At 40.8% G+C, this 19,328-nt stretch overlaps 1 protein-coding gene across 1 annotated transcript in view; it reads left to right on the top strand.

The window, feature by feature from the left end:
* Positions 1-463: 463 nt before the first annotated feature.
* The window catches only part of rnf4 (ring finger protein 4), a 132,237-nt gene continuing 113,372 nt past the window's right edge, over positions 464-19,328 (top strand). The window contains exon 1 of the mRNA XM_078289156.1: positions 464-467. The gene's annotated coding sequence lies outside the window, so the exon portion shown is untranslated. The remainder of the gene's footprint in view (positions 468-19,328) is intronic.

The raw sequence follows: 19,328 nt of genomic DNA, 5'->3' as shown, positions 1-19,328 counted from the left end.
CTTGGATGAGGCCATCAAATTAGCCATTGGAGTAGCCGACCAAGTCTCACTGTGGCGTGTCGAGTCTGTTCCACCTGTCCTGCCCTCAGTTCACCGTCCAGCCCTCCCGAATCTACACAAGCCCTGCCGAGAAGCGCCGAGTAGCTCCGAGGCGGAGCCCATGCAGGTGGATCGTGTCCATCTGTCTCCTGAAGAACGAGCTCGTAGGCTTAACTCCCAGTCCTGTTTATATTGTGGCCAGCCCAGTCATTTTCTTGCCTCCTGTCCTGTTGGCCCAGCAAAAGGGCTGGCTCATCAGTGGGAGAAATAAAAACTGGCGTGCAGTTAGTTCCTCTCCCCCCGTTCGTTCTCAGTTGGATGCCACCCTCGTGTGGCGAGGTCAGTCAATTCCTCTCTCTGCTCTCGTTGATTCAGGGGCTGATGTGAGTTTTATTGACAGACTTGTGCCAGCAGCTGGGCATCGAGACTGAGCCCCTCGATGTCCCACTGGAGTCCAAAGCCCTCACTGGGATGCCGCTGGCCAGGGTGGACCGTAGGACTGTTCCTGTGTCTCTTCACCTGTCAGGAAATCACCAAGAGGTAATCAGTTTCCATGTCATTGACTGTCCTCATGTGCCGTTAGTTCTGGGTTTCCCTCGGTTAAAGATTCATAATCCTCAGATGGATTGGTCCACTAGTAAGATTGTTTCCTGGAGTTCTTACTGTCACTCAAACTGTCTTCACTCTGCTCTGACTCCTGCCTCTGAACCTTGTCCTCTACCGGAACCCCCGGATTTGTCCTCTGTGCCTGAAATTTACCATGATTTAGCTCCTGTTTTCAGTAAACAGCAGGCTCTGTCTCTACCTCCTCACCGGCCGTATGATTGTGCCATTGAACTCTTGTCTGGAGCTCCTCTTCCCAGCAGCAGGCTCTACAATGGGGACGAGACAACGCTTGGTTTTCCCCTGACCTGGCTAAGTTACTCCATGAGAGAAATTTGGCTTGGGCGAAGGCTAGGAAAACAGGGACTGAGGCTGATTGGCTCCATTTTAGGCAACTACGCAACCGACTAACGACTAACAATTTGAATAATCCCAGGAAATTCTGGAAAGCTATCAAATCTATTTCAGCCACTGATATTCGTAATGAACTGCCTCCTTGCATTGTTAAGGACACCACATCCATTTCTGAAAAATCTGCTATGCTGGAATGTTTCAATGAGCACTTCATTGCCTCCGGTTCCCTGTTTAACCAGTCCCTGCCTTTAAAAGCGTTGCCTTCCTCAGACATGATTGTTGATTGAATTCTTGATGGTCAGCCCTTTTATTTTGTTCCCTTCTCTGCTGATGAAGTTCACAGAGCTCTTCTTTCTCTGGACACCAAAAAACCTGCAGGTCCAGATAATCTGGAACCATACTTTTTAAAACTTTAAAAAATAGAACCGATTCTATTGCTAAACCCTTATCAAGCATCTTTAACCTCACTCTCACTCAAAATGTCATCCCAAAAATGTGGAAATCTGCCCATGTTCTCCCTCTGTTAAAAGGGGGGGACCCTACATCACTAAACAATTATAGGCCTATTTCCAACTTAACCATCTTGTCGAAGGTCCTTGAAGGATCGGTAAGTAATCAACTGAAGGAGTTCCTGAGCGCTAATAATATCCTTTCATTGTACCAGTCTGGCTTCAGGAAACAACATAGTACCATCACGGCATCCTTAAAGGTTGTTAACGATATAAGTGAGTCACTGGATCACAAAAAACCTGTGCCGCTCCTTTTTATCGATCTTCCAAAGGCCTTCAATACAGTTGACCACCTTATCCTGAAGCAACGGCTGCTGAATATTGGGTTGTCTGAGCAGGCTGTTGCCTGGTTTGAAAATTACCTCTCTGAAAGGACACAATGTGTCAAATTTGATGGCACTTCCTCCAGTGTACTAGATGTTGCGTCAGGGGTCCCACAAGGTTCTGTCTTGGGTCCACTTTTGTTTACTATCTATATTAACAACCTAGGTCAAAATGTTCCTAATGCACGGTTTCATTTTTATGCCGACGATACTGTCATTTACTGCTGTGGTGCCACCCGCTCAATCACTTGAGTGTTTGCAGTCTGCTTTTGGTATTGTAGAGTCACAGTTTTTTGTGTTGAATGCTGCAAAAACTAAATTGATGTTGTTTTCTAATGCCAGGAAGACGTTAGCTTCTCTTCCTAACATTGTAACCTTACAGGGCAGTCAGATTGAATTAGTGTCACAATACAAGTATCTAGGTATTTTAATTGATCGTTTAACTTTTAAACTTCACATTGAAAACTTAGTAAAGAAACTAAAGCTTAAGCTAGGTTTTTATTTTAGAAACATATCCTGCTTTTCCTATGCTGCCAGGAAAAAATTGAGGCTACGTTCCTTCCCTTGCTTGATGGTGATCTGTGTACATGCACGCCTCTGCCCAGTGCTTTCATTGGCTGGATACTGTGTACCACAGCGCTCTGAGGTCTGTCACAGGCTGCAAAGCTCTCACTCACCATTGCACTCTATATGCCAGAGTTCAGTGGCCTTCATTGGCCTTGCGCATTTATAAGTCCATCCTTGGTCTGCTCCCCTCTTACCTTTGTGGGTATATCTCACTCAAAACTAGTAATTATTGTTTGCGCTCAAATGACACCCTCTTACTGTCCGTCCCTAAGGTTTGCACTGAATTTGGGAAACAGGCCTTTATGTTCTCCGCCCCTGCAGCCTGGAACCACTTGCAGACAGATTTGCAGCTAGATGAGCTGATCCCGATTAGGGCATTCAAGCAGCAGCAGTTTGGAGGCAAATTCAATTGGAATTTGTAATTGCTTCCTTAGCTAGACCCGTTTCCTCCTGTCTGTCTTTTAGGCATATGTTTCTGTGAGTTGCTACTGTATGTTTTGTTTTATGTGCTTTTAATGTTTGCTTGTATGTTGTTTGAAATTCTGTATTGCTGCTATCTTGGCCAGGGCTCCCTCGAAAAAGAGATCTTGTAATCTCAATGGGACTCACCTGGTTAAATAAAGGTTTAATTAAAAATTGTGTTGTGTGATACAACGCGTTGTTCTGTTGCATTGTGTTCTGTTGTGTTGCGCTGTATTGCATTGCGGTGTTGCATTGCAGTGTTGTGATGTATTGCGGTGCAGTGTTGCACTGTGGTTTTGCAATGTGACGTGATGTGATGCATTGCAGTCCGGTGCTGTGTTCCATTGCAGTGTTGCGTTGTGGTGCAGTTTTGCAAGTCGGTGTTGCGTTGCGTTGTGTTGCGATGTTGCATAGCAGTGTTGCATTCCGGTGCTGTGTTGCATTGCATTGTTGCGTTGTGTTGCTTTGCGGTGCATTGCGTTACCATCCGGCTCCATAGCGTCCTTCCCCCCAGCTGTCTCTTGTTCTCCTCTGGTTGGTCGAGTTTCCACTGCAGAGCGGACCGAACGCCGTCACACACACTGAGCACAGCTGGAGAGACAGCACACATTCACACTAACACACTGCATATACTTCACCATCACAATACACTTAATATACTTTACCATCACACTACACTCCATATACTTTACCATCACACACAGCTAGTTAAACAAGCATGAGAGCAGCAGATAGTCACCAGCTGTTCAACCTTATTTTTTTATATTGTTTTCCACTGAATTTCACAGTAGCCTCAGTTCCTATGAACCAGATCATCCTGAGATCCTTACTCCAAAGTCTGAAGACGAGACTGACAGGACTTTTGGTTTCGGATCGACCTGCCTGAGGATCTTAGACCAGCAGAATATCTATCATCTTTATAATCACTTCTTAAAACTTATTTTTATAGCCTTGCTTCAATGTAATGTTATCCTATAATTTTTACGATTATATTCGTTTTACTCATCCTTCCTTTTCTTATCCTTTTATCTTGTGCCTTTTTGTTTTTACTTTTTAATTTATTTTACGAGTTTGAGGTTTGATTTTATTTGATTGTTAAAGCACTAGACATAATTATTTTGAATCAGAATGCTGCCAGCAGAACCAGTCCAGTTTTCATGGTGAATCTGCAGGTTGGATCTGTATGAAGCTGATCAGGGCTTCATGAGGCTTCATGAGGCTGATGAGCACATTTCCTGTAAACTTTCACTTTTACAGCAGAGTGAAAACTCCAGTCTGGCAATTACTCACCTTGGTTTGAAATGTTTTCAAGGCTGCCAGGCAGAGGTGGGGACTCACAATCACAATTTCGGTCACAGTTTTACTTGCTTGAGACTTGACTTGATGCATGAAGAGAAGACTTGAGACTTGACTTGACTTGGGTTCTGGTGACTTGGGACTTGACTCTGACTTGTACTTTGATGACTTGAAAAGGTTTCTAAAGTCTTGACTTGAGATCTTGTGTTTGTGTAAATGACTTAGATTGAAAGTGATGAGATTTGTTCCAGCAGACGACTGAATTTAAATTCTGTTTTCTGAATTTGTATGGAATGATTGAATTTATTGAAGTTGAAATTGATTATAGAAATCAAACTCATGATGCTCTTACCAAGTTTTTATCCTATTAAAACCATATTGCATTGAAAAGTCCTAGATATTTAGTTTTCTTTAAGATATTAAATTGATACTGGACTCTTGATTTGTTCTGACTTGACTTGCTGTTCTACATTTAGACTTGAGACTTGTGCCTCAAGACATGAGACTGACTTGAGACTTGAGCAAAATTGACTTGGTCACACCTCTGTCTGGCAGCAGAGGTGTGACCAAGTCAATTTCCAATTCACATTGGACCTAGCCGGACGCCACCGGCGACCCCGCCCACATCCTGCACAGTGAAAACACCTTAATGCCGTCTGGACGGAGCTTCAAAATGCCTGGAGCAAAAACAAACAGGACTCACAATTCATTTGTTCCCCGAAGCATAAAATTTTACCACGCTTGTAATTAATAAAAAATGGAATTAATAATTATTTACCAGCAGGTAATGTTCTATGCACACAACTCTTGAATTGTTTTGTTTTCTATACTGAAACCCTTTCAAACACTCTCAATATAGCATTCTTTAATGCTGAACTTTATTGACTTTATATTTACTTGAGTTTGTTGATTTGAATGTGAAATTCAGTTTGGTGTAGCGTGTAGAGTCGCAATTATCAAATCTAGAATTTAGTAAAGGTATGAAAAAATGGGAATATTTATTTAACTATACAAGCATAACAATTTCAATGAGATAAGCAATATAAGGCACGTATATTGATCACCAGAATGAAGCACGGAAACTATAGACTAAAAATAGACATGAAATGCAATGAAACAAATTAAGAATGAAAGGGAAATGATAATGAAATATGGGAATAAGAATTGGCAGCAGTAAATGGAGGTATGTATGGATCAATCAACCAGAGAAACAAGCCGGAAAGCTACGGGGCAACTAGACTATAAAAGCCTAACTTTTCCTGATCTATTTAAGTAATTTGAATCTAAACTTTTGCATCAACTCTCAGCAGTAAAGACGTGGATAATCAGAGCCTACTTTGTTCAGTTGAGAAGTCCTGCCGGTCGGGTTGTCTGGTCCCGCTGAGCTCGGAGAGACGGGCTCGGCGTGGCCGGTTACCTGGCAACGGCAGACGCTGGAACAGCTGGTCTCTGATGTGTTATCGTCACGTCGAGGCAAGCAGCGCTACCGGCTTTTCACAGCTGTAGACAACAGGCCTCTCTGGATGTGGAACACTGCGGCGATGCTGCACCAGTGTTTGACTGCTGGTCTTGGAATAGTTGACGTTTCTAGCTCTGCTAACTGTTATAAACTAAATGATCTCGTTCCTAAATAGCTTCGAAAATGATCTTCGCTTGGCCGAGCGTTGATAACTTCTTAACTATTAGACGCGAGGTTCAAACTTCTTATAAGAGATTCTTAAGTTCATCTGGAGAAGACGTCTCTAACTCCAGGTTCAAACTCTAAGTTTCAGCTAAAGTCGAATTGTAGCTAAATTGTTGGTCTTGGCTTCAGCAGGTTTCTTGGCGAGGGCGGAATGTTGAACTGTCTGAAAACCCAGATAAGAACATTTTATAGCTCTTTGAATTCTCAGGCGTGGTTTGCCATGCAAATCACGCTTCGCGCTCTTTTTCTGTTTACTAATTAATTTCTTTGTTTGAGAAGATTTCACCCCGAACCGAGAGGGAGGGGGGAAAGGAATGCAAGAGGAATCATTCCTCTAGTCTATTTTATTTTGGGATCTATTACTAAGTGATCTTAATAAAGATTCCTTTTAAAATAATATGTCGGTATTTTACATCTCCACCAATTACTGTTGTCAATTGATCGAAATAATAAAAACCTGTCAACTTACATTCAAACTTATATAGCTAGCACATCAATATAAGGACATCAAATACCTTCCTGGTACAATCTGTGGCTATAAAGTCTTCATCAAGTTAACTCGTATATGTGACTCGTGTCTCTAACTGCGTGATCAATATGATAAAAACAATTTTAATCATTTAAGACATTTGGACGTACTGACATTCTATACTGACATGTCGTTGCTATAAATGACCACAAGGTGGCAGTGTAGGACCACGGAAATAGGAGAGTGTCTCTGGATGAATATCTGAAACAATTCAATCATTTAACATATCATGGTCTATGCGTGTAACTTTAGCTATTGAACATCTTCAACATATATATGGGCCTGTAGTTAACACATCTAGTATACTTCAAACTACAAAATAGATCCATTAAAGACATTGAGAAAATATAGTTGAAAGTAGGTTTTACAGGAATGTGAAAAGGGAAGAGATTTATGACTGTCCTGATTTAGAGAGGGGGTAGTGATGAGACTCTGGATAGTGTCAACAGCAGTCATTGGTTCCTTCGTATTGACACGGTGTGTATTCCCGTTCTCACCCAATGGTGACTGTCCCTTCTGATTAACCAGAACAGTCTGGTACTCCAAATGAAGAAAGGAGGGTGATTCCCTATATTCAGATGTGTGAGAAGTATGGATGGGTGATTGTATAGTTCATTAGTATTCCTGAGTTCTTGAGTCCTTCTCCTCCTGATGGCTGAAAGATAAAGGTCGTTAATTGTGGAATGTGTGATTTTCAAAGCTCTTCGCCGGGTTGGTATCCTGTCGTTAATTTCCTGAGCTGTCCTGTGGAGATCTCTGGCTGGCATAGACTCAACTCCTTGAGCCATGGACTGTGTCCATTCGACACCTTTATGGCCACTTGTTGTGATAGGCCATTTGGTGTTGATTCAAGAAGGCAACAGAAAGGTTGTGGGCTTTCTGCAAATGTCTCCCTGGTATTGCTACATTGGCATTCAACTGGGAGAAGTTTTAATTTCTGTGGTCTGTTGCTACAAAACAGTGTAGGAGCTTGGTAAGATCCAAGTAAACACACTGAGTAAGACAATGTCAAATTTATTAGTAAAACATGATCAGGTGATGATTTAATAGTATAGAATGTCAGATTTATAAGTAAAAGGGATCCGCTGAGGATTTAATAGTAAAAAACATGCAACTGCTCTAGGATACATCTCATACAGTACAGGTTGTTGAGCATGCATTACTTCAGTGGTTCTCAACGTGGGGTCCAGGGACCACCAGGGGTCCTTATGGGGGTTCCAGCGGGTCCCCAGCAAATTGATGAATTGTTAAACTTCAGCATTATTTACAAGAAGTTAACACAGTTAGAGAATGTAGAAGAATGACTGTTTTGATCATAGTTTCTCTGTTATCTCAGAATCAGAATCAGATTTATTTTTGCCAGGTACATTTTCACATACTAGGAATTTGACTTGGTGAAGTTGGTGCAGTGCAATATACAGACATTTAGACAGACAAACAAGCAGCAATCAAGCTTTACAAATAGAATTTAAATATCAAATATCAGATACAAAGAAGAAGAAAGAAGAGATTCCTGAAAAAAAAAATATATACAGTATATACAACAAGGTGGTGACTAAGTGGGTCAGCGAGGGGCTTTTTACAAGGGCTCAGTAGCAAGCTGCATTTGACCAAGTACCAAAAATGAATAAATAGTGTTACTGTACAGGGAATACAAATACGATAGATATGACTATGTATTTACAGACTTACAATTTGTTTGGAATTGTGCTCAGAGAGTCAGTGAAAGGTGGGGATTGTTTGTAAGCCCCACTGCCATGGGGAAGAAACTGTTGTGGTGCCGTGAGGTTCTGGTCTTGATAGACCGCAGTCTCCTGCCAGAGGGGAGTCTCTCAAAGATGAGATGACCGGGGTGAGAAGGGTCAGCCATGATCTTCTCTGCCCGCCTCCTGGTCCTGGAGGCGTACAGGTCCTGGAGAGAAGGCAGGTTGCAGCCGATCACCTTCTCTGCAGAGTGGAAGATCCGCTGCAGCCTGGACTTGTCCCTGGCAGTAGAAGCAGATACAATACAATACAGATAGTCATGGGATTCAGGACAAAATCATATCTAACAATAAAAATCTGTCCAAATTTGGGTCTGAGAGACAAAATCTCATCAAATGGGGTTTGTGGCTCTAATGTGGACTATAGGGTCCTTGATATGAAAAAGGTTGAGAATCTCTGCGTTGCTTAGCCTACATGATCACTGACCGGTTCTTGGCTCCCTGCAGCCTGTACTTTGAGCTTGAGAATGATTTGTTCAAAATGATTTGCAGGCCTTGACTAGCGACAGTGTTCTGCCAGAACACGAGTCCCTCCTGTGACTGGAAGGTCGCCATCAGGTCATTGCACTCTCTGATGGAGGCTCTTGTTGTTCTGGACTTTGACAGCTGATGAAGGTCCAGAAGATTTGTGTCCCTGGCCCCCGGTCCGCTGCAGTAATCTCTCCTGCTGAGGAAACCCAGAAGTGTCCGAGGAGTCTGTGATGTCTGCAGCAGCGTTCGGTCCATTCATGAACTGAATAGAGAATTCATGGTAAACTCAGTTCAGCTCCTGCAGTGTGAATGTGAAAGTCTCCCAGCTGTAAGGAAACAGAATGTGAATTGAATGGGAATGACAGGAAACAGAACTGAATTCCATGAAATTCCATGAAATTCCACTTCTAAGAGAGTTTGTCTCGACTCGCTAAACATTATAAATCAAACATTATGAATCAAATAAAAGACAGTTCAACAAATCAAACGCATTCAATCATATTGTATGGATTATGATTATATGTTCTGCAAGATCAATCCTCAACTCATTTTCATTTGTTGTTGTTGATATTCAGTGTTGATAATATATAACACTGTGTGTAATCCCTCCTGAAATTCCAATTCAATTCCAATTCCATTTCCTGTAGGTTTTTTTCAAATTCCAATTTCAACTCCTCAGTTGAATTGGATTTAATGACTTCATTCATGAATTGACCCTAACCACTTTTTTGTGCTCAAATTCCAAGAGCCGACCGAGGATCTTCCACCGCACCACCAAAACACCAAAGCAGTTCTCTATCACACGCCTGGCTCGAGTGTCAGTAGTTGTAGAGCAAAGTTTGTCCCTCTTCTGTAAGAACACATGGAGCAGATACAGTACCTCGTATTGGAATGTATTGAAATCAACAAAAAGGATTTTACCTGGAGAGCCGTCGTACGTCTTCAGCAACACTGAAAACGGTCCGAATCTTCAACCACCTGACTGGATCCTGCTGTCGCTCCCTTCTCTGGAAGCTCTAACCTTTAACCTTTAACCTCCACAAAGCTGCATAGACTTTAGATAGATTGTGGCCCCATTCAATTGATTCAGAATGTTACATTTCAGCAGTAGATTCATAATCTTGAACAGCAGAGAGACTCTGTCCATATCCAATCGTTCTCCAAACCTTAACCCTTTATATCCTAATTCTGACCGGGACGTACCCCCGTTCAATTTATAACCCAAACTTACTTTAACACAGATTCAAGTAATCCATCACAGGTATATTATTCTGAATGCTGTTGGAACTAAAATCTGCCCATAAGGCATGCTGCGATGAGTAAACAAGCTTATGGATTTAATTAAAAATGCTTTGTGTAACCCAGATACCAAGAAGAAATTAGCAGCTAATACAAACTATTAGATGATAATGCGCATGGATAATATCAGCATACAGGAAAAGTAAAACCTAAAAGACATTTTAGTATGTGCCTGTTTCTTCAATAAAGCCATACAGAAAACAGATATTTATACTCGTATCTATATCTATGTGTATCTATATCTATATCTATATTTACTGTATATCTATACTATACTTTGTAGCCCACATACTCGCATTCAAAATCCTCATGCTTTCGCCTCATGTTTTGTTGTCTACCAGAAAATGACATTACAAACACAAAATCTCAGTGTTGTAGTCAAGACCGTCTCAGTCAAGACCAAGACAAAACCAAGACCCATACCAACCAAGACCAAGACAAGACCAAGACAAAACCAAGACCCATACCAACCAAGACCAAGACAAGACCAAGACCCATACCAACCAAGACCAAGACAAAACCAAGACCCATACCAACCAAGACCAAGACAAGACCAAGACCCATACCAACCAAGACAAGACCAAGACCCATACCAACCAAGACCAAGACAAAACCAAGACCCATACCAACCAAGACCAAGACCCATACCAACCAAGACCAAGACAAGACCAAGACCCATACCAACCAAGACAAGACCAAGACCCATACCAACCAAGACCAAGACAAAACCAAGACCCATACCAACCAAGACCAAGACCCATACCAACCAAGACAAGACCAAGACCCATACCATCCAAGACCAAGACAAAACCAAGACCCATACCAACCAAGACCAAGACAAGACCAAGACCCATACCAACCAAGACCAAGACAAGACCAAGACCAACCAAGACCAAGACAAGACCAAGACCCATACCAACCAAGACAAGACCAAGACCCATACCAACCAAGACCAAGACAAAACCAAGACCCATACCAACCAAGACCAAGACAAGACCAAGACCAACCAAGACCAAGACAAGACCAAGACCCATACCAACCAAGACCAAGACAAGACTGAGACTGAAAGAGTACGAGACCAAGATCAAGATCGAGACCGCTCACAATTTACAATTGTAAATGTAACACCAGGCCGTCCTTCTACCTCTAAACACCATTAACCTAAATATCTTATTCAATGGCTGGGCCCTGGGTAGTATCAGTTTCTGAATATTGTTATTTAATATTGTTATTGTTATTGTTATTTATTATAGATGTGATGAAATGATTGTAAATAGCTGTGAATATGTAGTAAATATGTAAATATGTGAAGACTTTTGGTTTGGCCCACCAGCGGGGGTCAGAAATACGAGATAATTTAGAATAGATAAAAACTTGTGTATAAACACAACAGTATATTATTCAAATGGCAAAAAATACGTGATTCATATATTTTGTTACATTATAAATATGTAATGATTATAACGTGCAGTCTGTATAGATAGTTTTCCCACGGTGCAGCCGAGGGCATCGAGCGGCATATTCAGGTCAGTCAGCAGTCAGTCAGCAGTCAGTTAGCAGTCAGTCAGCAGTCAGTTAGCAGTCAGTCAGTCAGCAGTCAGTCAGCAGTCAGTTAGCAGTCAGTCAGCAGTCAGTTAGCAGTCAGTCAGTTAGCAGTCAGGCAGCAGTCAGTTAGCAGTCAGTCAGCAGTCAGTTAGCAGTCAGTCAGTTAGCAGTCAGGCAGCAGTCAGTTAGCAGTCAGTCAGCAGTCAGTTAGCAGTCAGTCAGTTAGCAGTCAAGCAGCAGTCAGTTAGCAGTCAGGCAGCAGTCAGTTAGCAGTCAGTCAGTTAGCAGTCAGGCAGCAGTCAGTTAGCAGTCAGTCAGCAGTCAGTTAGCAGTCAGGCAGCAGTCAGGCAGCAGTCAGTCAGCAGTCAGTTAGCAGTCAGTCAGTTAGCAGTCAGTCAGTTAGCAGTCAGTCAGCAGTCAGTCAGCAGTCAGTCAGGCAGCAGTCAGTCAGCAGTCAGTTAGCAGTCAGGCAGCAGTCAGTCAGCAGTCAGTCAGCAGTCAGGCAGCAGTCAGTCAGCAGTCAGTTAGCAGTCAGGCAGCAGTCAGTTAGCAGTCAGTCAGTTAGCAGTCAGTCAGCAGTCAGTTAGCAGTCAGTCAGTTAGCAGTCAGGCAGCAGTCAGTCAGCAGTCAGTCAGCAGTCAGTCAGTCAGTCAGCAGTCAGTCAGTCAGTCAGTCAGCAGTCAGTAACGCTTCCTGAGACGGCCTCTAGAGGGCAGCTGTGGCTCAGAGATGAGCAACGGGAGACAGAGCCTCCTGTTGTGAAAACTAAAGTGAAACTTAACATTCCACAATTTGCTCCAAACTCTCCTAATGGGATTTGTAAACAGTAACCTGATGACCCATCTTCTGCTGCCCTACAAACTTAATGGTAGGTAACATTATTACCTTGCGGTATTTAAGTAACGTTAGTGGAATTATTGAATTGAATTGAATTGAATTGAATTGAATTTGAAGTGAACACGCACCGTGGGCCTATAGGCTACAGGATCTGTGGTTGTTGTACATGTTCAATAATAACGTTACAGCATGAGTAACCCCCCTCCCCCCCTCTCTATATGGACTTAGCTGATAAAATAAATGTTAAAAAATACACATCTTTAGTTTGTCTCTTTAGTCTCTCACATTTGATGGGATGTCTGGGCTCATCAGAGCTGCTGTAACTGTTGTTGCTGCAGATATCGATCCAGAACATCCATAATGAGTTTGGCTGTCTGCAGCGGTCTGTTTGGTCGCTGCAGAGCTGCTGTGAAAGAATGCTGCCACTCGTCTCACCGGCCAAGCTCTACTCAAACATCCTCTTCCTTGTCCGCCATGTCTGCCAAGTCTTGCAAAGTGTTTGCACTCTCTGCTGGTCAAACTGTGTGATGGGTGGAGAAGGAGAAGGAGGAGCAGAGGCAGCAGATTACAGTAAGCGGCAGACAGTGTAGCTCACAGGGTGAACGTCCGATGAACATCGTTATATGCCACGATGTACATCGTCATGATTTTACATCACAAATTATCGTACTACGATATATCGTCCCATCCCTAGTATTTATACATTTCCAAGAATATTTTTTAAACCAGCTGATAGTGACGAGGCTGGAGGCGGCAGCATCGCGGTCCAGCAGGTTAAAAACTGTAAATGTGACCCAGAAACAACAGCAAACTAATATTATATCTATGTATGTGTATGTATCATTTGATTCAAATTCACTGATTTGAGTCATTGATTAAACATCTAATTAACACTGAAACAGTGTAAAATGAAACCTGCTTTCAATTCAAAAATACCATGTCAAGTCACCAACTCAAGTAAAACCTTCTTGAACCAGGCATTCATTAAAATATGATTTTATTAACAATGCAATTGTACAATATGTATAATATAACACATAAAAATACAAAATTGGAAAAATGTATAAAGGAATAATACCAGGATGCCCATATCTCCCTGTTCTCTCAAAGAAACTGAGGCTGCGTTCACAGCCAGCATGTTCTGATCGGTTTATCTGAACTGTGTTTCCTCCTTTACTTCAGTTCGTTTGTCCAGGTGAGAACAATGACCTTTGAACTTTGGTGGCACCAAATATTCATATCGAGACGCCTGATAATCCTGAAAAAATTAGAACGTAATCTATACCACCTTTGTTGAAAGGGACTTTGTTGAGAAGTTTATATTGAGCAGCAGAAGCTGATTCATCTCAGACTGTCTTGGTATTTTACTGGAAGTCACCATCGAATTCACCATCGACATTTTACAATGTTTCAATGTTAATATGATGTTAAATTACAGTTTTTTACGATTGCTAGCAACCTTTTATCAGTTCTGTAGTCACATTTTCATAACTCTTAACACAGTTAGCACAACATCGGTCTGTTGCGGGCCATACCATTAACACATTTCTTGTTCCTTTGACACAAAATGCATTCAGTGAACACATTTTAAAAACTCTTGAATTTCTTTTACACACAAGCTCAACCAAGACCAAAACTATGGATTTTTACTGCCAAATTTACAAATGCTTGCACACTGTATGTCAGAACAGATAACCTCATGTTCTAAACCTAACTTATAGGCTACTGTTGAAGTGAACAGCAGTTCATATTGTATATTGAAACACAAATATATGTCCTATATTTTTTTTATTGCTATTACGTAAAAAACAGCTGATTGAAGTTATGCAAATAGACCAATCACAGCTGAACACTGCCAGGGGTGGATAAGGCACGCCAAAAGATACTTCCCATGGTGCATAGCCAGAGAAAATATAAGGAGTGATGTGGACGAGAACATGTGGCCAAATGCAGAAGACCGGGTAGATTAGAAAAGGACTGTGTATTTTTCTTTTTTTTTCTTCTGTGCCTTTTTCTGTTTGTATATTTTATTTTTACACAACTGTAACCAGCAGCTATATTGCAGATTTTTGTTGATCTCTTGTAGTAATTTCGTATAGCAAATAAAGCCTTTACTGCAGCAATTCTGTCACTTATTCCTTTTTCATATAGTGTACATTCTATAAAGTAAAGATGAGTCATTCACTTCTGATATAGAATGTTTGCAAAAAACAAGAAAAAAATGCGTACATTTACTACACTCAACAAAAGAAAAATGTAGAGTGACTTCAAAAGAAACTGCAGTGCGAAAAACAATTGACTATCAATATACTGTCTATTGTATAAGGGTAGAACTGACACATGTAAAGTAATGCATTTTCTGTAATACCATCTGCTGTTAGTATTTTGTATGTCATTGTGCTGTGATTGACTAAATGTTCCTGTTGGAAGAAAACATGTGCTAGAGTTTTGAAAGAATTATTTGATTTTGAGACATGTTTGCAGTGTTTTGGTAGAGTGAGTGTATTTTGACAAAGTATTCTTGCATTTTGAAAATTAGTGTTGGTGTTTAGTTTACAATATGTGATTTTGAGCATAAAATTAACTGTTTTGCCAACTGTGTGTTGTAGGTGAGTTGGTGTGTGAAGAGTTTAGAAAAAGTATTATAAGTATTGAAAAACGCTTGCTAGCGATCGTAAAAAACTGTAATGATGCTTTGGGTTTGGGTTGGGTTTGGTTAAGTTTGGGGTTGGTTTGGGTTTGGGTTTGGGTTTGGTTTAGGTTAGTTGTTGCCGCCCCTCCTGGGTGGGACAACTGGTTGGAGGATGGTTGTTCCTGTACTGGAAAATGCCATCAAAAGAATAACCTCAACCCAAATCTCCAATCAATGATCACCAAATGGACATGGGAGTTACTGTGTGCGAATGTACTGGTGCTGTACTGTGTACTGGTGTACTTGTACTGGTGTAAGGTGAAAACCTTGTGACTCCAATTTTGGTGATTTTCACATTTCAAGGATTACATGCTCCTCTATGGGTTGGCAAAGTTATAGTACCATCAGGCTAATGAAACCTTTTCAGAACCCATTGAATATACTGAGAAATGCATGGTCGTCCAGCTGAAAACAAGACTGATTTTCTTAGTTACAGAAAACTCAACATTTTGGATGTAACTTTTTCACCAAACAACAACAATAAGTTGAACAGTCTGTCCCAGCAGGAGTCCTGAGAGTTGATGATCTCTGTTGGATCAGATTTGTCGCACTTCTGGAAGTGAACATGGGAGATGATTCCTGGGAAAACGCTCTGCATGGGCAGCATGGTGCCGATCTTCTCACCCTTCTTCACTTCGCCGGAGGTTTTGTCTGGTTTCATGGCGAACAGCTGAAAGCAAATGTCTGAGGAGACAGAGCAGATGATTGTACCCAGCAGTGGTTTTAATGAGCAGAGTGGTTCTCCATCATGATCCATGGAGGTCCAACAGTCTGCAAGTTTTCACTGCAGCAGCTCATTTCACCAATTAGTTCCTCCTGTTTGGCTGAAGGTGTGCTATTTAGTGAAATGAGCTGCTGTAGTGATGGTGGGAATGAAACCTCATTGGTGGAAAACCACTGTGCTAAAGTTTGAACAATCAACTAATCCCATCAACTAAGTGGAAATCATTCCCCAATCAAACACAGTTTGACTTCATCATCATCACTGTTAGCCTTCAGTTACAAATTACTAATAATCACAGATTTCTAATAATTAATTGTGACAATGGTGGTTTTTCTGTTCATTTCACTCTGTAGGGGAGGATTTAAAGGGATGGAGGTGTTTCAGTACAACTTGGCAGAAACAGACAAACCTTCTGCAGTGAAGCTGATGCCGTCGTTGATGGCGGCCATGGTCGGGTTTCCGAAAGGACGAGTCCAGTTGGTGATCGTTAAGTCGAACGGAGCGTAGACCTCCGAACCGTCTTCACATTCAAAATCAACTCCGCTGTGGTTTCTGCTCCCTCCAGCACTTCAGATGATGATTTACAGGAAAACAGCAAACTTACATGTTGCAATATCAACACATTTTTATAGACAGCTTGTTATTGAATTTGCTTCTGAAAATCACGCCACGTTATAAACACAATTTTTTGTAAAAATTTTTGAAAATAACTTTTAATAGAATTTGTCTTGACCTCCTCCACATGACAAAAATGCATTTTTTGAGATATAATTCTTAAATTTGACATGCTTCATCTACCATGACTGCTAAAGTGAGTAATCTGTTTTCATGAAAATTACACACCCGTAGCATGTGCGGCTGATTTTCTAATGAATTTTTGAAGTTTAAACTTTGGACAGTTGCTATAGTGCCACCATTAGGGAAATCGACCCCAAACTCAAGTATATGTAGTTTCGGAATGGACTAAATCAATCTGCAAAGGCCATAGGCCCGGCCGCCTGATAATACAACACAATAAACACAACACAAACACAAATTTATCCAATAATGTAAAAATCACATTTGAGACACATTTGCACTAGACTGGTTGAACTGGATGGATGACCACATCAGGAAGTGTTCGTGGTTGTAAAGTTACCGAGGAGCTCCATAGTGTCCACTTCCCTTCAGGTCCAAACCTCTGATTCTGTTTGTGGGGTTTCCGCTGCATATCTGACCAAACTGTAAACCGGCACTGACTGGGATCAAAGCTGGGAACAGAAGAAGAAAAGTAGAGGTCAAATGATACTGTTGTTCAGATGATGATGATGATGATGATGATGATGATGATGATGGTGGTGGTGGTTAATGACCTGAGAGTAAATTGTGACTCAAGTAAACTTTTTTGTTTCTTTTAGATCTCACTGCTGCCTTTGATACAACTGACCATGTGATTTTACTTGATCAGCTACAGGACGGGGTTGGCCTATCTGACACAGTCTTGGATTGGTTTAGATCCTATCTAAGTGGTTGTGAATATTATGTTGCACTTGGCACTTTTGTCTGTAACCATGTTGACATATCATGTGATGTCCCACAGGGCTCAGCTCTTGGGCCTTTATTATTTAATCTGTATAAGCTCCCACTGGGACATATAATTGAACAAATATAACATTAGTTTCCACCAGTATGCAGATGACACCCAATTGTATACGTCACTGGCACCTGATGAACAGAGTCCTATTGTAAACCTGATCAATTGTATAGATGTCATTAATATGTTAAGTCTCAGAACTTCCTACAGCTATAAAACTGAAGTCCTTGTCATTGGCAACAAAGCTCAGAGAAAGACTGTCTGTCTAGACTGTCTTTCTCTTAAGGACAAATTTACGGAGTTGTCTTAGACATTGATCGAAATTTTACAAACCACATTAGCAATGTCTGCAAAACTGCGTATTACCACCTTAGAAATATTTCTTAAGTACGTGAATTTATCTCCAATGCTGACACTGAAAAACTTGTTCATGCTTTTCTCTCTACCAAATTGTCTGTCCATAAAATCAATTACCAATCTACAGCGAGTTCAGAATGCTGCTGCCAGAATTCTGACACGCACTAAAATGAGAGATCATCATATTACACCTGTTCTTAAATCCCTTCATCGGCTGCCTGTGACTTTTAGAATTGATTTTAAGATTTTTTTATTGATTTTTAAATCTATTCATGGACGTGCTCCCAACTATCTTAACGATATGATTGTTAGATATTTCCCAGCAGATCTCTCAGATCATGTAACTCCAACCTGTTAATGTCCCAGAACCCGTCCAGCAGCTTCCAGCTCTCACGGCCCGAGACTCTGGATCTTCTTCCCAGAAAGTCTTAGAGCTATTGAAACACTTTTAAAAGACAACTTAAAACCCATCTTTTTAACATTGCTTTTAACTAGGATTTCTTTTCTTTCCATCTTCTAGGTTCTTATATTAACTTATATATCTCTTTTATCCATATGTTATGTTATGTGGTTTTTATTTTGTGTAGTAATCTGTTGCAATATTCTCCTGCTTTTAATATGGGCACGTGCCACGTGCCTTGACTTGAAATGATGATGATGATGATGATGATAATGTTTGAAACTCAAACTTCAAATTAAGTCAAACATCTTGACTGAAATATCGACCTCACTCCCTCTGAGCAACTGCTGCTTTCCTTGATATTATGATAAATAATGATATATGTTCAGCATGATATATGATGGTGTCTATGTAATATGGTTTATACTGTATATGAATATGTATAGTGTGGTATATGATGGTATATATATTTGGAATTGGTATATCATGCAAACCAAGTTTCACTTGAGGGACAATAAAGGTTGAATGAAAAATAAAAAGTGGAGTGTGAATTAAAATCCTTCTTACCAGCTAGGAGAGCTGTGACCTGGAAGCCTGCTGCACGCATGTTGCTGCAGTAGATCCTGTTGCTTCAGTAGATCCTGTTGCTTCAGTTGATCCTGTTGCTTCAGTAGATCCTGTTGGTTCAGTAGATCCTGTTGGTTCAGTAGATCCTGTTTGTTGGTTGTGATCTAATCCAGTCTGTCTTCGCTCCTCTCTTATATCAGCACAATGTGCTGTTTGATCCTTGTCAGTTCTGCTTCACACAGTATTTTGGCAGTGGAGTCTGTCTGTTGCTCAACATTTGGACTGTTACGTTCTGATTTTGCTTTACTGGGTCAACTCTGTAATTCTGCAACTTTTATTGCAAACCCTTGGAAACACAGTTTAGCAAACAGTTAACAAACATGGTTTGTCAATATTTTATATTTCAACAACATTCAGTCTCATAAATAAGTTGATCACCTGGAAAGTAAAACCACTGATGCATTTCTACTGCTGTGTGATTAATGTCACATCAGGCAGCAATTTATTGGAGAACTCTATAGTATTTGGTTTGTTCAAGTGCTATATGTCCATTTTCAGAAACCTCAATTTCTGAGAGTTTAAAAAATATCTGTATTTTCTAAAACCAGACTATGATTTTCTTCATATGGTGGACATTTCATTTAGAAATGAACTTGTAATGTGTAGATATATTCCCAGTTTTATCTCAGTTTAATAAACACAACAAAACTCTGTTCTACATTTTATTGGTTATT

This window comes from Centroberyx gerrardi, chromosome 16 (genome assembly GCF_048128805.1).
Source record: "Centroberyx gerrardi isolate f3 chromosome 16, fCenGer3.hap1.cur.20231027, whole genome shotgun sequence".
Lineage (NCBI taxonomy): Eukaryota > Metazoa > Chordata > Actinopteri > Beryciformes > Berycidae > Centroberyx > Centroberyx gerrardi.
Note: the sequence above shows the minus strand (reverse complement) of the source record. Positions and strands in the feature narration are given on the sequence as shown.